The sequence below is a fragment of the Tursiops truncatus genome, chromosome 11, assembly GCF_011762595.2.
Source record: "Tursiops truncatus isolate mTurTru1 chromosome 11, mTurTru1.mat.Y, whole genome shotgun sequence".
Classification (NCBI taxonomy): Eukaryota; Metazoa; Chordata; class Mammalia; order Artiodactyla; family Delphinidae; genus Tursiops; species Tursiops truncatus.
Window position 1 is genome coordinate 45,792,145 of NC_047044.1, and position 23,920 is coordinate 45,816,064.

General features: G+C 39.6%; 1 long non-coding RNA gene across 1 annotated transcript in view; it reads left to right on the top strand.

The window, feature by feature from the left end:
* Positions 1-7,590: 7,590 nt before the first annotated feature.
* Positions 7,591-23,920, top strand: part of LOC141275775 (uncharacterized) — a 37,708-nt gene continuing 21,378 nt past the window's right edge. The window contains exons 1-2 of the long non-coding RNA XR_012324067.1: positions 7,591-7,950; positions 11,136-11,218. This is a non-coding gene — a long non-coding RNA (uncharacterized lncRNA). The remainder of the gene's footprint in view (positions 7,951-11,135; positions 11,219-23,920) is intronic.

Genomic DNA, 23,920 nt, shown 5'->3' on the forward strand with positions numbered 1-23,920 from the left:
CCATCATTTCCACAAAATCCTGTTTGTTGTTCAAGTGAGCCCTATTTATTATGAAGGGGACTGCGTAAGGGCATCCATTGGGAGTCATCTTGAAAGCTGACTACCATAATTACTCATTAATTTATTAATACGTTGATCAAATTTCCCTGAGTGTCTATTGCGTAAAAGTGTCTGGGCTAGCTCTGGCAGTAGTTGCAAAAATTTTGTTTACTTATTTAACAAGTTTTTTGTTAGTACCTCCTATGTGCTGGGCATTCTTTTATGCATTGAGTATTTTGCAAAGAGCAAAACAAATCAAGTTCTGCTCCCGTGTAACTTATATTTTAGTTGGGGTGGAAAAGAACAGTGGATAAACAGATAAATGTGTAATGTGTCAGGTGATGATGAATCTATAGACAAAAAGCAGATTACGAGAGAGAGAGAAACTAATAGGAGGGTAGGTCCTATTTTATATGGGTGATCAAGGAAGGTTTCTGTGATAAGGTACCATTTGTGCGAGACCCTGCTAAAGTGGCCCCTACCTTCTAAGGTGGCCCAGGTGCTGGGGAGAGCAGAATGTTTGAGGCAGAGGAAACGTTCAGTGCAAATGTTGGTGGAAAGATGCATGGAAGAGCAAAACAGTCTACAAGAAGTTCTTTATAAAGGTCTCCTTAACTATGTTAGGGCTACTAGTAGACTTTAAGTCACCTTTGATTCTTTTCGGTTTTACTCCTTTTAATCTAAGTTCAGCACTTGAAGCCTATTTAAAGCACAGAATTTCCTTACCATAAAACTCAAACCCAGTTTATAAATATTTTTTATTCCCCTCGTGTTGGCTTACGTGGCTCCTTAGACCAGTCTGCCCAGTGGCTGTTTCAAATCTCTCCATGGTCCTCGAGCTCCAGACTCCAACTGAACCAGGATTTTCCTCAGTAGCTTATCCCTTACTCTCCTTGAAGATCAAGGCCATCTATCAGACACTTTCTCTTTGCCTCAAAATGTGATGGAAACTTTAAGTTCCTTATTTTATGTCTTCAAATAGAGATCTGCCGTCCTTTCCAAATGTTACCCTTTCCACCCATGCTTTAGGTGTACCTTTTCACACGTGTGCATGTGACTTTGGCCTTAAACCACTGTCTCTTACCTTTTTCTTCCAGTTTAATTTTCTTTCTCGTTGCTCACTGCTCCTTTCCTTCTCTTGAAAACATTCTACTTTTTCTACTTTCCTTAACAAATAATTCTTCCTTCCCGCCTTGTTATCTTATGTCATAGTTTTTAGCGAGGCTAACAGAGTCATCTGAAGTATTTGGTAAAAATGCACGTTTCTTTCCCAGATCTGCATAATCAGATTTTTCTAGTGGGTGGGGACAGCAGAGTCTATTTGAAAAAAGTTCTCCATATCATTCTCATGAGCAGCTGTGTTGGGGAACTGCTGGTATATACTCTTTGATTTTTTTTTCTTATAAGATATTAATTCATTTTCTTACTGCATGCTAATTCTCAATTTCTTTCCTCCATCAACACTCATTTCTCACAGCATTCCAGTGGTGTCTCAATATTCAAAGCCAATGACCTTTTCTCAGTCTGTGTCGTGTTTCTATTTAGTGCATCATTTGATCTTATTGACTGCCATCATCTTCTTGGAACTTTCTCATCTATCTCAAGTTCTGTAACACTGAAACCACAAGGTTAAGACATTAGAAAGATTTGACATAAGTTGTGATTACTATTACCATTTTATATCTATAAAACTCAGGGATGGAGAAAGTAAAAATAAATCATTGCCTGAACTAAAGGTAGATATTCTAGAATCCTGTTTTTCTAAATGTCCTCAAGAACATTTGGGACACTAATTATCTTCAAGTTTATTTCATCATTCTTGAGTCTTACTGCTTTCTAGAATCCATCTGAAACTTAATATATGTATAGCTACAACCTTAGCACAATAACATTTCCTTTAACTTGTATATTAGGAGACTGTTCGGTCAAAGACCAGTGATACTTCCTTCTACATGGCAGATCCTAAGCTACTTAATTCTTTGAATGAGTCCATACGTTTAGAACTCTAAGGCATAGTCATTAATTAGAAGGTTTTCTATTTGAAGACCTTTCACCTTCTACTTTTTATTCAAGATGATGTTTATTAATGTGGTAGAGATGCCTAGCCGTCTACCAAAAATACATGCTTCCCTTTCCATATGGTGGACTTACCCCTGGGAAAGGGCTGCCCTGTCATTGACAGCATCTGCCAGCCTCCTCCCATCTCACCCCCTCCATATATCAAGGTGTGGCCTCATGACTAGTTCTCACCAATGAAGTGTGAGCAGAACTGATGGAGCATATGGGGTGGAGACTTTAGACAGCAGATGAGTTTTGAGTCTTGAAGAGATCTCAGAGGCCCTTGGGAATGATGGATCCACAAGGTGGAAGGGAGTCTGGGTTCCTAAACATTGTCCACAACCAGGAACATTCTCACTGTACTGGTACATGAGCAAGAAATACACTTTTGTTGTGTTAAGCCATTGAAACATAAATATTTGTTTATTTGAGCAATAAGCTGTCTTATTCGGTCATGATGAGTTATTGGCCTCATAATGAGTTATCGTTTCTCAGTCATTTGCTGGTGATTTTTTTTCTCCAAAGTTTCAAATTTCTGAACAGAACTAGTGATGCCCTCTCCCTACCACCACCTCCGTGTAGGAGGTACAGACAAAAAGGAAAAAATGGTGAAATGGCAAGAGCCCAAGATCCATGGCCTATTCACCCAAATTGACCAGGGCTCCCCTGGCCAATTTCCCTAATCCCTCTCTTTTCCTCCTTCTAAAGTCAAGTCATGTGATGTATTAAAATTGTCATTGACTGGAGCCAGCAAAGCACACAGGACTCTGGACTTGATTCAGTTCTGCCGTGAATTGTGCCGCATGACCTTACATAGGTTTTCTGACTACTCTGGGCCTCAATTTCTGTCATGTGAAGTGAGAAGGTTAGATTGATAATCTCCAAGTTCCCCTACAAATAATACTTTAAATAAAGATATGTGCAATGCTTTTAAAAGAAGACTAGATAATTATATTTTATTCCATTCTTTAAAAGTAACTCAGTGAACCCTTTTTTTTTTTTTTAAGATTTTTTTGACGTGGACCATTTTTAAAGTCTTTATTGAATTTACCACACTTCTGTTTCACGTCTTGGTTTTTTGGCCACAAGGCATGTGGGATCCCAGCTTTCTTACCAGGGATTGAACCCACACACCCTGCACTGGAAGGCTGAGTCTCAACCACTGGACCGCCAGGGAAGTCCCTGAGCTAACCCTTTCTAATAGCATATTTTAAGAAAGGCACTGCATTTTTCACTGTGAGGGAGAAAATAATAAACATTACTTGGCTCTGGGAAAGTGTGTGTGAAAAATAGAAAACTTACACAATCAATACAAATAACTGTAACTTCTCAGTTGATTAATAAAAGGGGGGCAAAATCCTGGGAAGAAGCATAGTTTACACCCTGAGACGTTGGGTTGATTCTGACCCAGATCGTGAAACACCTGAGTCAAGTGTTTACTTACTCCAAGTGGAGTGAAGGTGAAAGGGCTGGGCTGAGACAACTAGCTGTAGGGACATTACTTTCCTGGGAAAACGCTTAGAGTGTCTCTTAAGCCCAGGATCATCCATGGGCCTTAGATTTCTTGCAAAGTAGTTCAGATTTCAGATCATCTAAAATTCTTGGAGAGGCCTAAAACCACACAGGCTTCTGTGAATTCTGTGGATCAAGCAAGAATTGTGGCTTTATGCAGTGCCGTCATTCCCAACACTGCAGGGGAAAGTATGAATCAAGTACTATGATTTGGCTCCAGGTGGACCCAGTGTTGCCTTTAGGCCTAAGACCTAGGCAGAAGAGGCAAGAAGGACCCCTACCTTGAGCCTCCCCCACTTTAGAGGCCCCCCTACATTAGAGGGTCCTGCACTGGTACTCCTCTGGCTATGTTTGTCCCCTTGAAGCAGTCAAGGGAATGTACCACAGACCTCAGAGTCCCCTGCCGTTCTTGCCTGCTCAGTCCTCCCAAAGATTGCCCATGCTGCCAGTGTGTGCCCCCCTCGGCTGAGATGTGGCCAAAGGGTGGCTGAGTTCGCACATACCGGCTGGGGAGTCCACACACATGCAGGTGGGGCCCCTCACGGCGTTCGCGAAAGGTGGGATAAGTCACTGCAGGCTGGAGGTCAGGTTCTAGCGTGGAACTTTGAGGAGTCTGAGAAACCTAAATTCAAACTGAGCTTCCAGACCACTGTGAAGGTTTATATGTCCAGCTAGCAAAAATGAACATGTGTTACCTAATAGAGTGTTAGCTTAGTGTCTGTTAGGTATTTGACTTTTGATGTCTGGATCTCCGTTTGCACTGTTACTCTGGACTCCACGAATGCTAGGAGTGGGCCCGAGTGACCAGTGTTATGTGACTGCACAAGAGGAAGTTGGATGGTACATTTGCCCCAAAGCATTTACATTGATCTCTTCACCTGCACTAAGGCCCCTAAGTTTCCTTGGACAAACTCAGATCAACACAAGGTATGTGTGTATGACTCAATTACACAGATTTTACTGGGGTTTTTTTTTATGCTTCGTAGAGTCAAAGGCTTTGCTGATGGCGTTCAATAAATAACAGTTGTCAACAGGTGTGATAGTTGATGCCTGCAGAATCAGTTTCCTTGTGGTTATTTAGACAGATTGTCTCTCAAGATAGTAATTCTGTCTAGTGTCCCAGAGATGCGCTTGGCAGGGAGGTGTTCACCTCCTAGTCTTAATCCTCAAATTCCTGCCCGTCAATTCAGTCTTACACTAGTCAGTTCTGGAGCAACTGTTCAAGCAAATACTACTGTGGGGATCCACTCAAGGGATTCTTTGTACATAGCTGTTTGAATGCCAAGGAAGGTGTTAATGGAAAGCGATCTGGATTATCTCATGAGTATAAACCTGTTACTGTAGTTTTCACAGAGTGTGGGTCTCTGGTGCAGGTGCTTTAGTTATAGCCTAGTTAAATATCGTTACCCTATAAATCAGTGCATACAATAGGTCTAAGTATATTAATGACTTTTTGGGTGGGCTAAAACTGACTGGAGGTGGAGATCCAAAGGGGTCTGTTACTTTTCTCATTGACAGTAAATTCTAAGGTCTTTTTCTTTAAGTACAGGATTGAATGAATGAAAACAGCAGATGGTAGTCAATCCTTTGTGGCTCATCTAAGCAACTGAGCTTTCCCCAAAGCTCTAGAAAGGTGCTGATCTGTAAGGGTGACAAACTCACCAGCCTATGATAGGGGCCAAGCTTCAGGGATTTAAATTGATGCGAGAACATTTAAGCCCATATTTCACCTCTAGTCATTTATAGTCACTTTAAAAAAAAAAAAAGACTGCGTGGCAAACAATACTGGTTGGGCCTGTTTGTACCCTCTGACTTGGAGGTGACCTCCATGGTCTGATTTATGATTTCCAGCACACTGAGAAAGTTTCTTTTGCCTTAAATAGCTCCCTTATATGAATGGAACAGTGCTTGAAATTCCACTATTACAAAGGCATTCTTTCAGATTAACCAACCTCTCTCTTCATACACTTCAAAAAAAAATCAAAGACTATGTCTTGATAGGTATTTATATCAGTAACTTTTTTCTTCATGAGTGTTGCAGGGCCCTGATGTGAAAAGAGGGCACTATTGCAACAAAGAGGGGCAGAAGCAGATTGGGAAACAGAAATAACGTTCTGCTAAACGAAACTCCCAACTTTATTCAGCTGTGACCTAACAGGCATTCTTTAAAAGAGTATCTTATTTCTTTCTCAAAAAAAAAAGGTGATTTAGGAGTAAGTATTCTTGTTGACCACACAAGGAAACAACCTAGGAGCAATTAAGTGGCTTGCGAAAGATCATAGAGTGATATGATGCATCTAGGACTCAAATCTAAATACTTTTGTCCTGAGTTTTATGCTCCTTCTACTACACCGTGTATTTCCTAAGCCATGCTGTCCAGGAGTAAATCTGTGATAATCCCTGCTGTGGATAATTATAGCTTCGATTAACCAAGCACCTTATATGTGTGATAAGCTCTTGGGAGCCAGGTGGTCTGGGATTGTCTCCGTTCCAGCAATTACTGATTGTATAATTTTGGGCAAATTACTTACTCCCCTTGGATTGTATCTATAAATAGGAATAATAATCTTACCTACCTCATGGGTTTATTGTGAAGATGATTTGAGAAACTACAGGTAAAGTGCTTAGAACAACTTAACTGCTCAATAATTCTTAGCTATTATACTTATTACCTCATTAAATCCTTCCCAAAATGCTCTTAGGCACATATTATCCCTATTTATAGATAGGTAAACTGGACTCAGGAAAGCTAGGTGACTTTCCTAAGATCAAGATCAAACAAACTAGCAAGAAAGCTAGTTTATTTTATACCAGGTTTCATTCTACACTCTGCTGCAAAGTTGAGATGGTACTTGTACATCTGATAGAACAAATGTTTAATATCCAGGACTGGCCTGCATATGGTAGAGAGCTGAAATAAGACTCTATGTACTCGAAGTAATCTCAAGGTTTATTTATTTATTTATCAATTTATTTATTTATTATGGAGGTTACATTGGTTTATAACATTATATAAGTTTCATGTGCACAGCATTATAATTTGATGTCTGTCTATACTATGGCGTGCTTACCACAAAAAGTTTAGTTTCCATCCGTCACTATACAGTATATACACTGTATACACTATACAGATTTCAAGGTTTTGAAAGCCACTGCCTGTCCAAAAGAGATTCTGTAAACAATGGTCATGGCTGTAAGTGTCCATGTTGGAAGTCTGTCTCCAAAAGATAGGAGAGTTTGGGACAAAGCCTGATGTAGAGCATTGACTGAGTGAAAGTACAGAAGGGGGACAGATGGGTGAGGCTGGGCAGGCATTAGCATTACGAGATTGTTGGCCAAAGGAAGTGGGACTCAGGCAAGGGGATCACACTTCTCCTACTTTGTCTTAGGTTTGTCTTAGGTTCAGTGCTGAGTCAATGGGAACAACCCAGATTTGTAGCTGTAATGCAGTGAAGGAGGTTCCATTTTTCATATTCTAATTCCCATTTCCAGATGATGAAATTGAAATTTAGAAAGATTAACAACACAAGGCCACAACTAGTAAAATTGCTGAGGCAGTGCTTGAACCTGGAGTCTTATGATGGCAAAGCCCTTGGCTCTTTTCATTACAGGGACTGCCTTTCAGAGGCCAGTTGCTAAGCACTGTGTACTGGGAATGGAGAGGAAGCAGAAATGTGGGGCTGGATATACACATATGTAGTGGATTTCACATCATTCCTTGACTTTGCTAGTTTATAAAGCCATAGTGGAAGTGGCCTCTGTGATATCTCAGTATTAGCTTGCTTTGTGAGTAAATATTAAACCTCAAAACTATGCTTTCTTGGCAATCAGTTTATACTGATTTAATATGATGTTAAATTGCTCATAGAAGTTAAATATATCTCGGGAGCCCGAAATTTGATGAAAGTTTCCCAGGACTTTTTACTGCGTGTTCATAAAATTTTACAAGCACTGTGATTTGTGGCTTCTGACAAAGTCTCTGCAAAGGACAATGAATTAATTAGAGAATGAGAAGTCTATTGCTCACAATCCTTTGTAATGCCGTGTTGTCATCCTCAGGAGCTGCAATCCCAGAAAAATCCGAAATTCAAGTGAGCCTAATACAAGCCGAAAATTCAGCTGTCAACCGCAGCACTAGTCGAAGCAAAGGCAAGTCCAGAGTGAGGAGGAAGAATTTTGGTCTGTATGGAAACAATCAGATTCCTTTCTTCCCTTGAGAGTGGATGCGTAATTAAAAATAGGACGTAATTACTGCCCTTCTGTATTTGAAAGAAAACTGAACGAGGAAAAGGCAGCTGGAAGAATTAAACCACAGGTGAAGGCAACTTTGCAACTTGGGAGGTAACTGCCCCATCATTTATACTGCGTTATGAATTAGGTTCCAGACGAGGAGCATATTGGTGCACATAACGTGTAGCAGCTCATTTGTATCATAAGCAGCAGGAGGATATTTTAATCTTTCAGGTCGTCACCATGTTAGTGGAAGGCAAGGATGATTTTAGCAAAAACTTCAACTAAATTGTGAACCCCGGACTGAAATGACGCTTACTCATTAGCTGACCCTCCCTCAATGGAAAACAATTTTTATTTTAGCATATATGTATTTTTTAAAATAATTTACAGTATGCGTGCTTCCACAAAGGACTTGATACAACCTAATTCCACTCTAAAGAGAAAGCAAACTAGGATACAAGGCAAACTAAAGTATGGTGTGTGTGTGTGTGTGTGTGTGTGTGTGTGTGTGTGTGGACAAACTAATAAAACTTTCCAGAAGAATTCTAGATATTTTATATTTTTGGATGAAAGAATAAGAGGGCTAAACAACAATATGGAGGGATTTCCCTGGTGGTCCAGGGGTTAAGACTTCACGCTCCCACTGCAGGAGACACGGGTTCAATCCCTGGTTGGGGAACTAAGATCCCATATGCCACGGGTGTGGCCAAAACTTTTTTTAAAAAAAACCCAGCAATGTGAAAATATTCTCTGAATATAATTCTACAAAAGCAATATTTTTTCCGTCTGTAATAGTTCAGTAATCCAATCACTTTTTGCCCCTAGGAGGGCCTTTCAGGTTTTATTTGATGTTTTTAGTTCAGTTATGCTTTGTGACACTAACTGTTAGTGCGCACAAAAATTGAGTTTTTCTCCTTTCCCAACGCATTGCTGGGGTACATTTCCCAGAGTTCCTATATCTAGATAGGTCTGGGTGACTAGTTTTTAACGACAGTAATGCTTGCCACCTCTTAGCGAAGGCAGTTAAGAGCAGGTGTGCCTTCTCTGAGCATTGTCTTCTTCCCCATCCACTAGCTGAACACTGAAGGCAGTTGCTGGAGGCTTATCCAGCAGTGGTTGTGAAAATGGGGTCCCAGGAGCAGTAGCACGTATGCCACCTGGAAACTTGTTCAAAATGCAGATTCTTGGAACCCACCCAAGACCTACCAAGATCAGCAACTCTGGAGTTGGGGCCCAGCAATCTAGGTATTAACAAGCCCTCTAGGTGATTCTGAATTTGAGAAACACCCTTCAGGACAATAGCAAGGCCAGAGGTTGGAAGAATCATAGGTCCCTGGATGACTGCACAAAACAGAGACTCTTCTCCTGTCACCCTTCTCACTTCACTGGACTGAGACAAAAGACACATATCGTATTACATTAAGCCCCTGAGACCTTCAGGTTACTTTCTACAGCAGTTAGCCCATCTTGACTAATACTGCTTCCTATTCCTTTTTCTATTATTGCTCTTGAGGAATGCAACAACTTCCCACTTTTGTCCTGGCTACCACAAGTTCTGTAGGGAATGATGAAATAGAAATAAACCAACCAGCTGATAAACATTGTTTTCCCTCCGGTTATGCTATTTTCTCCCTCTTTGAATTTTCATGTACTGTTCCCTCTGCCTAGATTGTTACCTACTGCTCACCGAGCGAACTCCAACTCATCCTGCAAGCATCTCCGTATCTATAAAATCTTTTAGGAGCACTTTATAGAGTATGGGGACCACCTTTCTACATAATCTTACAGAATTTCTTGCCCTTCAAAGATCTGAGCTCCCTTAATATGAGAGAAGCCTTCTCAAACACCCAAAGTTTGGCATAAAATTACATAAGATGCTGTTTATATAGTTGACATTTTTGAATTTAAAATTTTATGCCACATTTTTCTCTTTTCTCTCTTTAGGGGAAATTCTTTTCTCCCACCCTAAATATGTACTTCTACTGAATATGTGACTTAGTTCTATCCAATCAGAGTCCTTCCCTGAAATTTTTCTAAGTGGGCTTATCGGAAAATTTTAAATTGTTCTCAACATTGTAAGATTGTGCGACCCTGGAGCTATCTGCTGCCACGTTGACTGTCGTGGAAAAGTCTGTCTGTGAGAAAGAAAGAGGCAAACACTCAGATAACAGTGTCAGTTCTGACAATATCCTACCCCAGGGATCCAGTCATACCTGAAGTTGGATCCACATCTCTGTGGTTTGGATACTTAGGTAATAAATTGTATTCCTTTGCTTTAGATAGTTTGCATTTCTATCTCTGGCTTTCAAAAGCTGCAAGCTGCGATGAATATGGAAATCATTTTGTTCATTCCTGAAAAAGAGATTGCGATAGGCTTTGGGCTGCCAGAGAGAACAGTGACCTAGAATAGTAGGATGAAGTGAAAAAAAAAAAAAAAAGGGTATTTAAGCACAGCACTGAGAGATAATATAGAAAAATGTAAGAAAGTCATCCTGGTTAAGATAGAACAGTGCTTCTCAGATCTAATCCTTTATTTAATAGCTTCATGATTTTTGCCTTTTTGGTATACATCTGTTTAACTTTTTAAGCTTAAGAAAAATGTAGTCTCGTTCTAAGCAATAATGGCAACATAATGATGGGTTGATTTGCTAGTTTTAAATACATGGCTATTAGAATTTTTTAAGCTCATTGTGACCTCCTAAAGTGATTGTTTTTGTTACAAATGGCATGAATGCCACACTGGGAAATGCTGAGATAGAGGATCCAGTCTGCTGCGGGCTGGAGGGGGAGGCATAGGGAGAATAGAGGAGGGAGAAAATCAGCCTCCTCCTCCCATGTCTTGAATTTAGCCAGCTTAGGAGCAGCTTTGCTACCTTTGGTTGATAACCTGAGGGCTACAATGAATGCAGTAGACAGGAAAACCCCCATGATATATGCAGACAGTATGGCTGCCTTATGGCCATATCTGTTGTTAAAACATTGAAAGACTTCTGTGCAAGCTGAAAAACAGCTATTGCTCTGAGCCCACACAGAGCTCCAACACCCTGGTTACCTTGGCCTCACCTCAGGACTGTCTGGATCACCCCATGATCCAGCAAGGAAAGGGGAAATGCCAGTACAGCAGGGAGCCTCTGGGACTTTGCACCTGCCTTATGGCTAGCTTCTATTCTAATTGGTCGGTGCCTTTGCCAGCTGTTGTGAAATAACGTAAAACTCCTGGATATATTCCTTTATTACCGTATGGATCATGATAGGTTGTATTTATCGACTAACTTGTCTGTTCTTCTTCCCAGATTGTCCCTCGTCTAAAGATAAGAATTATATTTGTCATTTTATCCACTGTCTGATATGAATGGAGTCGTCAAGTTGGAAAGAGGTGAGGAGTTGGCTGGGATCTAGAGTTACTTTCTGGCTGTTTAACCACGTATTAACGGTATTATAGGAAGACATTAATAGTTGGGTAGGAGGCAATCAAGTGCTGGATTCTGCAGTTAGTCTGCCTGAGTTCAAATTCTTGTTCTGTCCCTTACAAACGGAGTGCTCTTGGATAAGTTATGTCATCTCTTAGTTTCCTCATCTGATAAGTAGGAATAATAACAGGACCTATCGCATGGTGATGATATGAGGATTATATGACAACACATAAAGCATTTAGACTGGTGCATACAGGCATACAGTAAGCATTCAATATGTAGTAGCTGTAATTATTATTGTTACTTTATGCAATGTGAGAACAACTGCAAATAAAAGTTACTCTATTACTCTAAAACAGTTTTAAATAAACAATTTTACTGTTTTTCCACATGTAAATAGGCCTTCCGCATAAAGACTTCTGTGGTCAGTTTTGGTTTGGAAATGCAGAATTAACCAAGATTAAATAAACTTTGCTGCTGGATACATCAATATGCTAATCTTTTCTGTAAAACTCTAAGAGGGTTTTTTAAAAAAATCAGCTTGAAAAACCCTGATTTTTATCATCAAACTTTTTGTTTTTGAGAATACTTTTATGGAAATGCCACTCTAAGGATTTTGACCTCAATCTTTATGTAAAATACCTGGCCCTCTTGACTGGATCGTAAGGAACCGCAATGTGCTTTTTGAAAGAGGGCTGAGTGGCCTAGACACAAAATAGGCATGTGGCCTCCTTGGCCTTTTTTCCCTAAACTCACCTTGTGCAGGTAAGATGACTTATCTTCTGGTGTGAGAAGAAGCAAGGAAACACCAACCTTAGTTCAAGAATCCAAGTGAAAGGACCTTTCTCCCTTAAGCTTAGAGTGGCTCACCAAGGCCTTCTGCCTCGTGCTTTGTGACTCTACTCTGGTCCTGCTAGTCCTTCCCAGGCCAAAGGTTTCCTCCTACATTGAAGTGAGTCCCAGTCCCATTTTACCTATCAATGGGTTTTGGTTTCAATAGACATTTCAAAGGAAGATTCAGTTTAAAAACACATAGACACAGGAAACATGACCATCTTGGCTCATCTCACCAAAAGCATCACCTAACTAATCTAGGAAGTAATGATGTGCTTGACCTTGACCCAACTCATGAGTACCCCTGCTTATGTCTGGAGTCAGGAGGAGAGAGAAAGGCTCAAGTGTGCCCTGAAACCTAGAGCACAGTCTGGCACAGCTAAATGTCAGTATATGCTTGTTGAATTAATGCAAGGATTAAAAATGAATATTTAGGTATAATATAAGAGATAAATGCCAGATTTTTAGTGGTGCTCATAATATTGCTGACATTCCATAAATTCTATCAATACTAAAATAATGAACTTAAATGTACTTAATCGAATCAAATAATTTTTTGCTTTAACTTATAGGGAATTTTAACCATATTTTTCTTCTCCCTTTCATTGCTCTTCAGCAGTTTCATATAAGGGTTTGGCATTCTCATTTCATATGGGTGTCCTAATTTGGTAATAAGATTTAATTTTGTTGACTTACTAGCATCATCTCTCTCCCTTAAGAAAATTCCTGTCCCCTTTCTCTCATTTGCTTATCCCTGAAGCTAATCTGATGATCATTTTGTCCTCTCATTCAGGGCCTGGGAGTTGTGGATAATACCCACAGTGATTCCTGAAGGCAGGGTACTCAAGTGTGCAGAACAGAGAGCATCTGTCTATTACATTCACATATGAATGAGTGGCAGCTTGGCCTATAAAGTGTTCCTGCAGAAACTCTTGTCAGGGCTGTAAAGTCATCACCCCATTATCTTGATTCTCTTCTGGCATTGGGTGTTATAGTAAGAAGTCTGAGAATTTCCTGATTTTGGCTTCTTTTAATGCAATTTTATTTTTATACTTGGAAGTTTGGGAAATTCTTTCATTTTTATTGAAATTTAAAGATTTTACCAGATTTTGGTTACTTTACTGCTATTGATGTTGATTAGAAAATAGTAAGCCTGTCAATATCCAATTTTAGTTTAGTTTTGCTTTTTTTTAATGCTGAAAATTTTTCTTCAGTTATATCCTTAATTATCTGTCCTGATGGGTTGATTCTACATTCAGAAATACATGTTAATTTTTAGTTAGATTGCTGTTCTACTTTCCACATCTGTCATCTTCTCTTACATTATTGTTTGTCGTTATGTATCCCACATATGTTCCTAGAAACTATCTGTTGTTTCTTGAATGTGATTCTCACAGGAAGGTCTATACTTTTTACTGCCACTGCTGTCAGCAGAATAGTTCTAGAATTCAATCTAGTCTGTCTTCGCCATTCTTCTTTTCATCTTGTTGATAATGGCTAATAGTCCTAACTCAAGCATTTCCTTTGAGACTTCTTCTGCACGTTTCTTTTTCTCTTGTCGTGGGGTATTTTCTTAGTGTGGTTGCGTTACTCATAATTTCCTGTATCCAGGATGCTGGACTTAGGCTGTGGTTCCAGGAGCAACGTAGAAGTGGGTCAAGATTGCCCCGTGGGTTAAAGGTTGGGGAGAAAAAAATCTGAAAAGCAACATTGAGTGACGAAGCCAGGGTCAAGATCCAAGGAGAAAGTCCAAACAAGGCAGCAGTGTGAAGAAAGAGAGGCAAAGACTTGGTGTAAAACCCTGGGATGGAAAGCGAAGTAAGTGGCTTTGGATTGGAGGGCTGAGGGTTGAGTCTTAAATCCCTAAGACTATAGGGAGCTAGTAAATGATGTACTGGGCAATTTAGACAGAAGGGGAAGTTGGGGCAGACAAAAAAAATCCTACCTCATACTTGTTGTGAAGCTCATGTTAGTGAAGACTAGGATGGGGCCATATGGCTTCTGATAGAAATCCTTCTTGAGACAATATTTGTAGGTCAGTTTGGGGGCCAGTATTGCCTCAATTGATCACAAATAGGAATGTGCTCAGTTCCATTTGCTTTGGCAATTGATGAGGTGGCTTCTCTCCTTTGGATGATTCTACAGGTATTTTAATGAAAAAAAGGGAAAGAGTTCTCAGGAGCTTTGATTCACTCGACTATTTTCTGTTAATTCCCAAATTTTATTTAAAGGCATATATCTTTTTTTTTAACATCTTTATTGGAGTATAATTGCTTTACAATGGTGTGTTAGTTTCTGCTTTATAACAAAGTGAATCAGTTATAAATATACATATGTTCCCATATCTCTCCCCTCTTGCATCTCCCTCCCTCCCACCCTCCCACCCACCCTCTAGGTGGTCACAAAGCACCGAGCCGATCTCCCTGTGCTATGCGGCTGCTTCCCACTAGCTATCTATTTTACATTTGATAGTGTATATATGTCCATGCCACTCTCTCACTTCGTCCCAGCTTACCCTTCCCCTCCCCATATCCTCAAGTCCATTCTATAGTAGGTCTGTGCCTTTATTCCCGTCTTACCCCTAGGTTCTTCATGACCTTTTTTTTTTTTTCTTAGATTCCATATATATGTGTTAGCATATGGTATTTGTTTTTCTCTTTCTGACTTACTTCACTCTGTATGACAGACTCTAGGTCCATCCACCTCACTACAAATAACTTAATTTCATTTCTTTTTATGGCCAAGTAATATTCCACTGTATATATGTGCCACATCTTCTTTATCCTTTCATCCGTTGATGGACACTTAGGTTGCTTCCATGTCCTGGCTATTGTAAAATAGAGCTGCAATGAACATTTTGGTACATGACTCTTTGAATTATAAGGAGGCAAGAATATACAGTGGAGAAAAGACAGCCTCTTCAATAAGTGGTGCTGGGAAAACTGGACAGGTACATGTAAAAGTATGAGATTAGAATACTCCCTAACACCATACACAAAAATAAGCTCAAAATGGATTAAAGACCTAAATGTAAGGCCAGAAACTATCAAACTCTTAGAGGAAAACATAGGCAGAACACTCAATGACATAAATCACAGCAAGATCCTTTTTGACCCACTTCCTAGAGAAATGGAAATAAAAAGAAAAATAAACAAATGGGACCTAATGAAACTTAAAAGCTTTTGCACAGCAAAGGAAACCATAAACAAGACCAAAAGACAACCCTCAGAATGGGAGAAAATATTTGCAGATGAATCAACTGATAAAGGATTAATCTCCAAAATTTACAAGCAGCTCATGCTGCTCAATAACAAAAAAACAAACAACCCAATCCAGAAGTGGGCAGAAGACCTAAATAGACATTTCTCCAAAGAAGATATACAGATTGCCAACAAACACATGAAAGAATGCTCAACATCGTTAATCATTAGAGAAATGCAAATCAAAACTACAATGAGATATCATCCCACACCAGTCAGAATGGCCATCATCAAAAAATCTGGAAACAATAAATGCTGGAGAGGGTGTGGAGAAAAGGGAACACTCATGCACTGCTGGTGGGAATGTAAATTGATACAGCCACTGTGGAGAACAGTATGGAGGTTCCTTAAAAAACTACAAATAGGGCTTCCCTGGTGGCGCAGTGGTTGAGAGTCCTCCTGCCGATGCAGGGGACACGGGTTCATGTCCCGGTCCGGGAAGATCCCACATGCCGTGGAGCGGCTGAGCCCGTGAGCCATGGCCACTGAGCGTGCGCATCTGGAGCCTGTGCTCTGCAACGGGAGAGGCCACAGCAGTGAGAGGCCCGCGTACCGCAAAAAAAAAAAAACTACAAATAGAACTACCGTGCGACCCAGCAATCCCACTACTGGGCATATACCCTAAAGGCATATATCTTTGTAAGATACTGAAAAAACATGAATATAAAACGTAAGTCCCAATTGCTGTGTATAATATTCTGCAAACATACTTCCCCCACACCCACTTTCAGAAGAGACTAGAATTAATTTTAGACATCTAGCATTATGGAGGTAGACTGTTTGCATAAGATGGTGAACAGGAGTGTCAGTTGCCCAAGCTTGAGTGATATGGAAATGTGCCCAGAAGAAAGTAGAATGAAATTATTAGATCACTTTGGACTTTCCAAAGCCTTAATGTGATAATCTCTTTGAGAGATGACTGGAAAGTTTTGGTATTAAATTTCTAGCATTGGTGCCACTTAAATGAAGCATATCTTTTCAGAGAATTTTAGGAAAGCTAATGTGTCAGGGTAGAAGTGTTAAGAGTCAAGGAAACTTGCAACAGAATGTGCTTCACTGGGCTAAGATATTGCTGTCTAGCTTCGTCCTGGATCAGTGAAGACAACCTCTGAGACTTGTAGGAAACATAAACAGAACATTGAGCCACAGCACCTCTTGGACTTGAGAAATAAGCCTTCCAGCATCACTGCATATTTTTATTCCACAATGCCTGACTTAAATTCTACTTTACACTGAACTTTAAAGATACATGAACAGAGTGGATATGCAGCATGTGATGGGTAGCGACGGAATACACACAATTACAAGTACCAGGCCAATGGAGATCAGATTAGGACTTCTGTAGCTAGTATACATCACCTGGGCTTTCGAACCGTGGAGGAATGCTTCCTTCATTTCATTCATAAATGTTGACTTCAAAATTTGCTCTTGCTTAGGGACTGTTTTCCTTAGCACTTATTTATTGATCTATTCATCCACCCATCCATCCATCCATTAATCCATCCAGTATCTTTTTTTTTTTTTTTTCGTGGTACGCGGGCCTCTTACTGTTGTGGCCTCTCCTGTTGTGGAGCACAGGCTCCGGACACGCAGGCTCAGCGGCCATGGCTCATGGGCCCAGCCGCTCCGCGGCATGTGGGATTTTCCCAGACCAGGGCACGAACTCGCTTCCCCTGCATCAGCAGGCGGACTCTCAACCACTGCACCACCAGGGAAGCCCCATCCAGTATCTTTTGAGTGCTTAGTATATGCCAGTCCTCAAGTGAGTGGCTGGTAGTACAATGAAGAATAAGAATAAGACAGACTCTGTTTTTGATCCTGTCTTGTGAAATCTAGCTGCCTTTACCTCCCCAGACTCTCAGCCCCTCCTCAACTGAGGAATTTCACTGGATTCTGCCTGGGTTTTCCTTCCCTGCACTGTGGAATGGAAACTTTCCCAAGGTAGGCTAGGAAATCCTAGGGCTCACTTGTTTCCTTTCTCTTGGGATCACTGTCCGTTATTGCTGGATGTCCAGTATCTTAAAAACCATTGTGTCATATATTTTGTCCATTCTGTTTTGGTTGTTTTAGCCAGGAAGGTAAGTCCAAGGCCTGTTTCTTGATCTTGTGTGGAAGCAGATGTGTACTACTGAGTTCTGAGAGTTCTTTAAATACTCTGCACACAATTTTTTTTATGTCAAATATGTGATTTGCAAATATTTTCGCCCAATCTATAGTTTGTCTTTTTTTTTAAACATCTTTATTGGAGTATAGTTGCTTTACAATGGTGTGTTAGTTTCTGCTTTAGAGCAAAGTAAATCAGCTATACATACACATATATCCCCATATCTCCTCCCTCTAGCGTCTGCCTCCCACCCTCCCTATCCCACCCCTCTAGGTGGTCACAAAGCACCAAGCTGATTTCCACGTGCTATGTGGCTGCTTCCCACTAGCTATCTGTTTTACATTTGATAGTGTATATATGTCCATGCCACTCTCTCACTTCGTCCCAGCTTACCCTTCCCCCTCCCCGTGTCCTCAAGTCCATTCTCTATGTCTGTGTCTTTATTCCTGTCCTACCCCTAGGTTCTTCAGAACCTTTTTTTTTTTTAGATTCCGTATATATGTGTTAGCATATGGTATTTATTTTTCTTTTTCTGCCTTACTTCACTCTGTATGACAGACTCTAGGTCCATCCACCTCACTACAAATAACTCAATTTCATTTCTTTTTATGGCTGAGTAATATCCCATTGCATATATGTGCCACATCTTCTTTATCCATTCATCTGTCGATGGACACTTAGGTTGATTCCACGTCCTGGCTATTGTAAATAGAGCTACAATGAACAGTGTGGTACATGACTCTTTTTGAATTATGGTTTTCTCAGGGTATATGCTCAGTAGTGGGATTGCTGTGTCATATGGTAGTTCTATTTTTAGTTTTTTAAGGAATCTCCATACTGTTCTCCATAGTGACTGTATCAATTTACATTGCCACCAACAGTGCAAGAGAGTTCCCTTTTCTTCACACCCTCTCCAGCATTTATTGTTTGTAGATTTTTTGATGATGGCCATTCTGACTGGTGTGAGGTGATACCTCATTCTAGTTTTGATTTGCATTTCTCTAATGATGAATGATGTTGAATATCCTTTCATGTGTTTGCTGGCAATCTGTATATCTTCTTTGGAGAATTGTGTATTTAGGTCTTCTGCCCATTTTTGGATTGGGTTTTTTGATTTTCTGGTATAGAGCTGCATGAGATGCTTGTATATTTTGGAGATTAATCCTTTATCAGTTGATTCATCTGCAAATATTTTCTCCCATTCTGAGGGTTGTCTTTTGGTCTTGTTTATGGTTTCCTTTGCTGTGCAAAAGCTTTTAAGTTTCATTAGGTCCCATTTGTTTATTTTTCTTTTTATTTCCATTTCTCTAGGAGGTAGATCAAAAAGGATCTTGCTGTGATTTATGTCATAGAGTATTCTGCCTATGTTTTCCTCTAAGAGTTTGATAGTGTCTGGCCTTACATTTAGGTCTTTAATCCATTTTGAGCTTATTTTTGTGCATGGTGTTAGGGAGTGTTCTAATTTCATTGTTTTACATGTAGCTGTCCAGCACGACTTATTGAAGAGGCTGTCTCTTCTCCATTGTATATTCTTGCCTCCTTTATCAAAGATAAGGTGATCACGTGTGTGGGGGTTTATCTCTGGGCTTTCTGTCCTGGTCCATTGATCTATATTTCTGTTTTTGTGCCAGTACCATACTGTCTTGATTACTGTAGCTTTGTAACATAGTCTGAAGTCCAGGAGCCTGATTCCTCCAGGTCAGTTTTTCTTTCTCAAGATTGCTTTGGCTATTTGGGGTCTTTTGTGTTTCCATACAAATTGTGAAATTTTTTGTTCTAGTTCTGTAAAAAATGCCATTGGTATTTTGATAGGGATTGCATTGAATCTGTAGATTGCTTTGGGTAGTATAGTCATTTTCCCAATGTTGATTCTTCCAATCCAAGAACATGGTAAATCTCTCCATCCGTTTATATCATCTTTAATTTCTTTCATCAGTGTCTTATAGTTTTCTGCCTACAGGTCTTTTGTCTCCTTAGGTAGGTTTATTCCTAGGTATTTTATTCTTTTTGTTGCAATGGTAAATGAGAGTGTTTCCTTAATTTCTCTTTCAGATTTTTCATCATTAGTGTATAGGAATGCAAGAGATTTCTGTGCATTACTTTTGTATCCTGCAACTTTACCAAATTCATTGATTAGCTCTAGTAGTTTTCTGGTGGCATCTTTAGGATTCTCTATGTATAGTATCATGTCATCTGCAGACAGTGACAGCTTTAGTTCTTCTTTTCCGATTTGGATTCCTTTTATTTCTTTTACTTCTCTGATTGCTATGGCTAAAACTTCCAAAACTATGTTGAATAATAATGGTGAGAGTGGACAACCTTGTCTTCTTCCTGATCTTATAGGAAATGGTTTCAGTTTTTCACCATTGAGAACAGTGTTGGCTGTGGGTTTGTCATATATTGCCTTTATTATGTTGAGGTAAGTTCCCTCTATGCCTACTTTCTGCAGGGTTTTTATCATAAATGGGTGTTGAATTTTGTTGAAAGCTTTCTCTTCATCTATTGAGATGATCATATGGTTTTTCTCCTTCAGTTTGTTAATATGGTGTATCACATTGATTGATTTGCGTATATTGAAGAATCCTTGCATTCCTGGAATAAACCCACTTGATCATGGTGTATGATCCTTTTAATGTGCTGTTGGATTCTGTTTGCTAGTATTTTGTTGAGGATTTTTGCATCTGTGTTCATCAGTGATATTGCCTGTAGTTTTCTTTCTTTGTGACATCTTTGTCTGATTTTGGTATCAGGGTGATGGTGGCCTCGTAGAATGAGTTTGGGAATGTTCCTCCCTCTGCTATATTTTGGAAGAGTTTGAGAAGGATAGGTGTTATCTCTTCTCTAAATGTTTGATAGAATTCACCTGTGAAGCCATCTGGTTCTGGGCTTCTGTTTGTTGGAAGATTTTTAATCACAGTTTCAATTTCAGTGCTTGTGATTGGTCTGTTTATATTTTCTGTTTCTTCCTGGTTCAGTCTTGGAAGGTTGTGCTTTTCTAAAAATTTTTCCATTTCTTCGTGGTTGCCCATTTTATTGGCAGATAGTTGCTTGTAGTAATCTCTCATGATCCTTTGTATTTCTGCAGTGTCAATTGTTACTTCTCCTTTTTCATTTCTAATTCTATTGATTTGAGTCTTGTCCCTTTTTTTCTTGATGAGTCTGACTAATGGTTTATCAATTTTGTTTATCTTCTCAAAGAACCAGCTTTTGGTTGTGTTGATCTTTGCTATTGTTTCTTTCAGTTCTTTTTCATTTATTTCTGTTCTGATCTTTATGATTTCTTTCCTTCTGCTAACTTTGTGGGGTTTTCTTTGTTCTTCTTTCTCTAATTGCTTTAGGTGTAAGGTTAGGTTGTTTATTTCAGATTTTTCTTGTTTCTTGAGGTAGGATTGTATTTCTATAAACTTCCCTCTTAGAACTGCTTTTGCTGCATCCCATAGGTTTTGGGTCATCGTGTTTTCATTGTCATTTCTTTCTAGGTATTTTTTGATTTCCTCTTTGATTTCTTCAGTGATCTCTTGGTTATTTGATAGTGTGTTGTTTAACCTCCATGTGTTTGTATTTTTTACAGATTTTTTTTCCTGTAATTGATATCTAGTTTCACAGCATTGTGGTTGGAAAAGATACTTGATAAGATTTCAATTTTCTTAAATTTACCAAGGCTTGATTTGTGACCCAGGATGTGATCTATCCTGGAGAATGTTCCATGAGCACTTGAGAATAAAGTGTATTCTGTTGTTTTTGGATGGAATGTCCTATAAATATCAGTTAAGTCCATCTTGTGTTTTCTTATTTATTTATTTTCATTCTGGATCATCTGTCCATTGTTGAAAGTGGGGTGTTTAAGTCCCGTACTATGATTGTGTTACTGTCGATTTCCCCTTTTATGGCTGTTAGCATTTGCCTTATGTATTGAGGTGCTCCTATGTTGGGTGCATAAATATTTACAATTGTTCTATCTTCTTCTTGGATTCGTCTCTTGATCATTATGTAGTGTCCTTCTTTGTCTCTTGTAACAGTCTTTATAAAGTCTATTTTGTCTGATATGAGAATTGCTACTCCAGCTGTCTTTTGATTTTCATTTGCATGGAATATCTTTTTCCATCCCCTCACTTTCAGTTTGTATGTGTCCCTAGGTCTGAAGTGAGTCTCTTGTAGACAGCATATATACAGGTCTTGTTTTTGTATCCATTCAGCCTGTCTATGTCTTTTGGTGGGAGCATTTAATCCATTTACATTTAAGGTAATAATCAATATGTATGTTCCTATTCCCATTTTCATAATTGTTTTGGGTTTGTTATTGTTGGTCTTTTCCTTCTCTTGTGTCTCCTGCCTAGAGAGGTTCCTTTAGCATTTGTTGTAAAGCTGGTTTGGTGGTGCTGAATTCTCTTGGCTCTTGCTTGTCTGTAAAGGTTTTAATTTCTCCGTCGAATCTGAATGAGATACTTGCTGGGTAGAGTAATCTAGGTCGTAGGTTTTTCCCTTTCATCACTTTAAATATGTCTTGCCACTCCCTTCTGGCTTGCAGAGTTTCTGCTGAAAGATCAGCTGTTAACCTTATAGGGATTCCCATGCATGTTAGTTGTCATTTTCCCCTTGCTGCTTTTAATATTTATTCTTTGTATTTAATTTTTGATAGCTTGATTGATATGTGTCTTGGCCTGTTTCTCCTTGGACTTATCCTGTATGGGACTATCTGCACTTCCTGGACTTGATTGACTCTTCCCTTTCCCATATTAGGGAAGTTTTCAACTACAATCTCTTCCAATATTTTCTGAGTCCCTTTCTCTTCTTCTTCTGTGATCCCTATAATTCCAATGTTGGTGCGTTTAATGTTGTCCCAGAGGTCTCTGAGACTGTCATTTCTTTTTCTTCTTTTTTCTTTATTCTGCTCTGCAGTAGTTATTTCCCCTATTTTATCTTCCAGGGCACTTTTCCATTCTTCTGGCTCAGTTATTCTGCTATTGATTCCTTCTAGAGAATTTTTAATTTCATTTATTGTGTTGTTCATCATTGTTTGTTTGCTCTTTAGTTCTAGGTCCTTGTTAAACGTTTCTTGTATTTTCTCCATTCTGTTTCCAAGATTTTGGATCACCTTTACCAGCATTACTCTGAATTCTTTTTCAGGTAGACTGTCTATTTCCTCTTCATTTCTTAGGTCTGGTGAGTTTTTGCCTTGCTCCTTCATCTGCTGTGTGTTTCTCTGTCTTCTCATTTTGCTTAACTTACTGTGTTTGGGTTCTCCTTCTCGCAGGCTGCATGTTTGTAGTTCCCGTTGTTTTTGGTGTCTGCCCCCAGTGGCTAAGGTTGGTTCAGTGGGTTGTGTAGGCTTCCTGGTGGAGGGGACTGGTGCCTGTGTTCTGGTGGATGAGGCTGGATCTTGTCTTTCTGGTGGGCAGGACTGCTTCCAGTGGTGTGTTTTGAGGTGTCTGTGACCTTATGATTTTAGACAGCCTCTCTGCTAATGGGTGGGGTTGTGTTCCTGTCTTGCTAGTTGTTTGGCATGGGGTGTCCAGCACTGTAACTTGCTGGTCATTGAGTGGAGCTGGGTCTTAGCATTGAGATGGAGATCTCTGGGAGAGCTCTCGCCGATTGATATTACATGGGACCAGGAGGTCTCTGGTGGTCCAACGTGCTGAACTCGGCTCTCCCACCTCAGAGGCACAGCCGTGACACCTGGCAGAAGCACCAGGACCCTGTCAGCCACACGGCTGATCCTCCAGAGCGGGGTGGACTCAACTTATAGTTTGTCTTTTTATTCTTTTAATGGTGTCTTTTGCATAGAGGAAGGTTTTAATTTTGATGTTCAATTTGTTCTCACAGCCAAGAACTCTTTTCCTAAGCGTCCAGGTCACAAAAGTTTTCTCCTCCACCTTTTCTACTTTTTAAGCTATTGTTCCTTTCATTCTACTTCAGTCGTGTGCATGGGGAAAATGAATTTTTGTTGCTGCATTGTGTGATTTCTATCTCAAACCATATATCTGTTTGAGACTATAGTCCTTGGGGATTTTGACACACCTGTAATTATTCTGTATCTCCACTGGATGTCAATACTGCTCAAGGAAAAGAAGTTCAGACAGCATATTGGGTGCACAAAAAGCAGTCTATGCTTTTAAGTGTTAGGTTGGAATTGTCAGAAAGGAGGCTAGAAGATGTGAAATACACAAAGAAGAATATCTCTCCTTCAGCCCTGTAATAAATGTCAGGCAGAGTGCTGGGATATAGTGCTGGAATTTGTAGCAGTGTTGAACTTCAAACTTGAAAGACTGAATTCTGTTTTCCACTCTGGCTCTTTGGTTGCTGACTCATGCAAAAATGAAACCACATTTTTGCTCGAATTATTTGGCTAATTCTTACAATGTATCTTATTGAACTAGAATTAGAGGTTCAATCTTTATTTCTTTTGTTCACTTCCCAAACATGTACAAATTTCAGCAGTGATAAGTTAGAAAGAAATGACTCTGGTA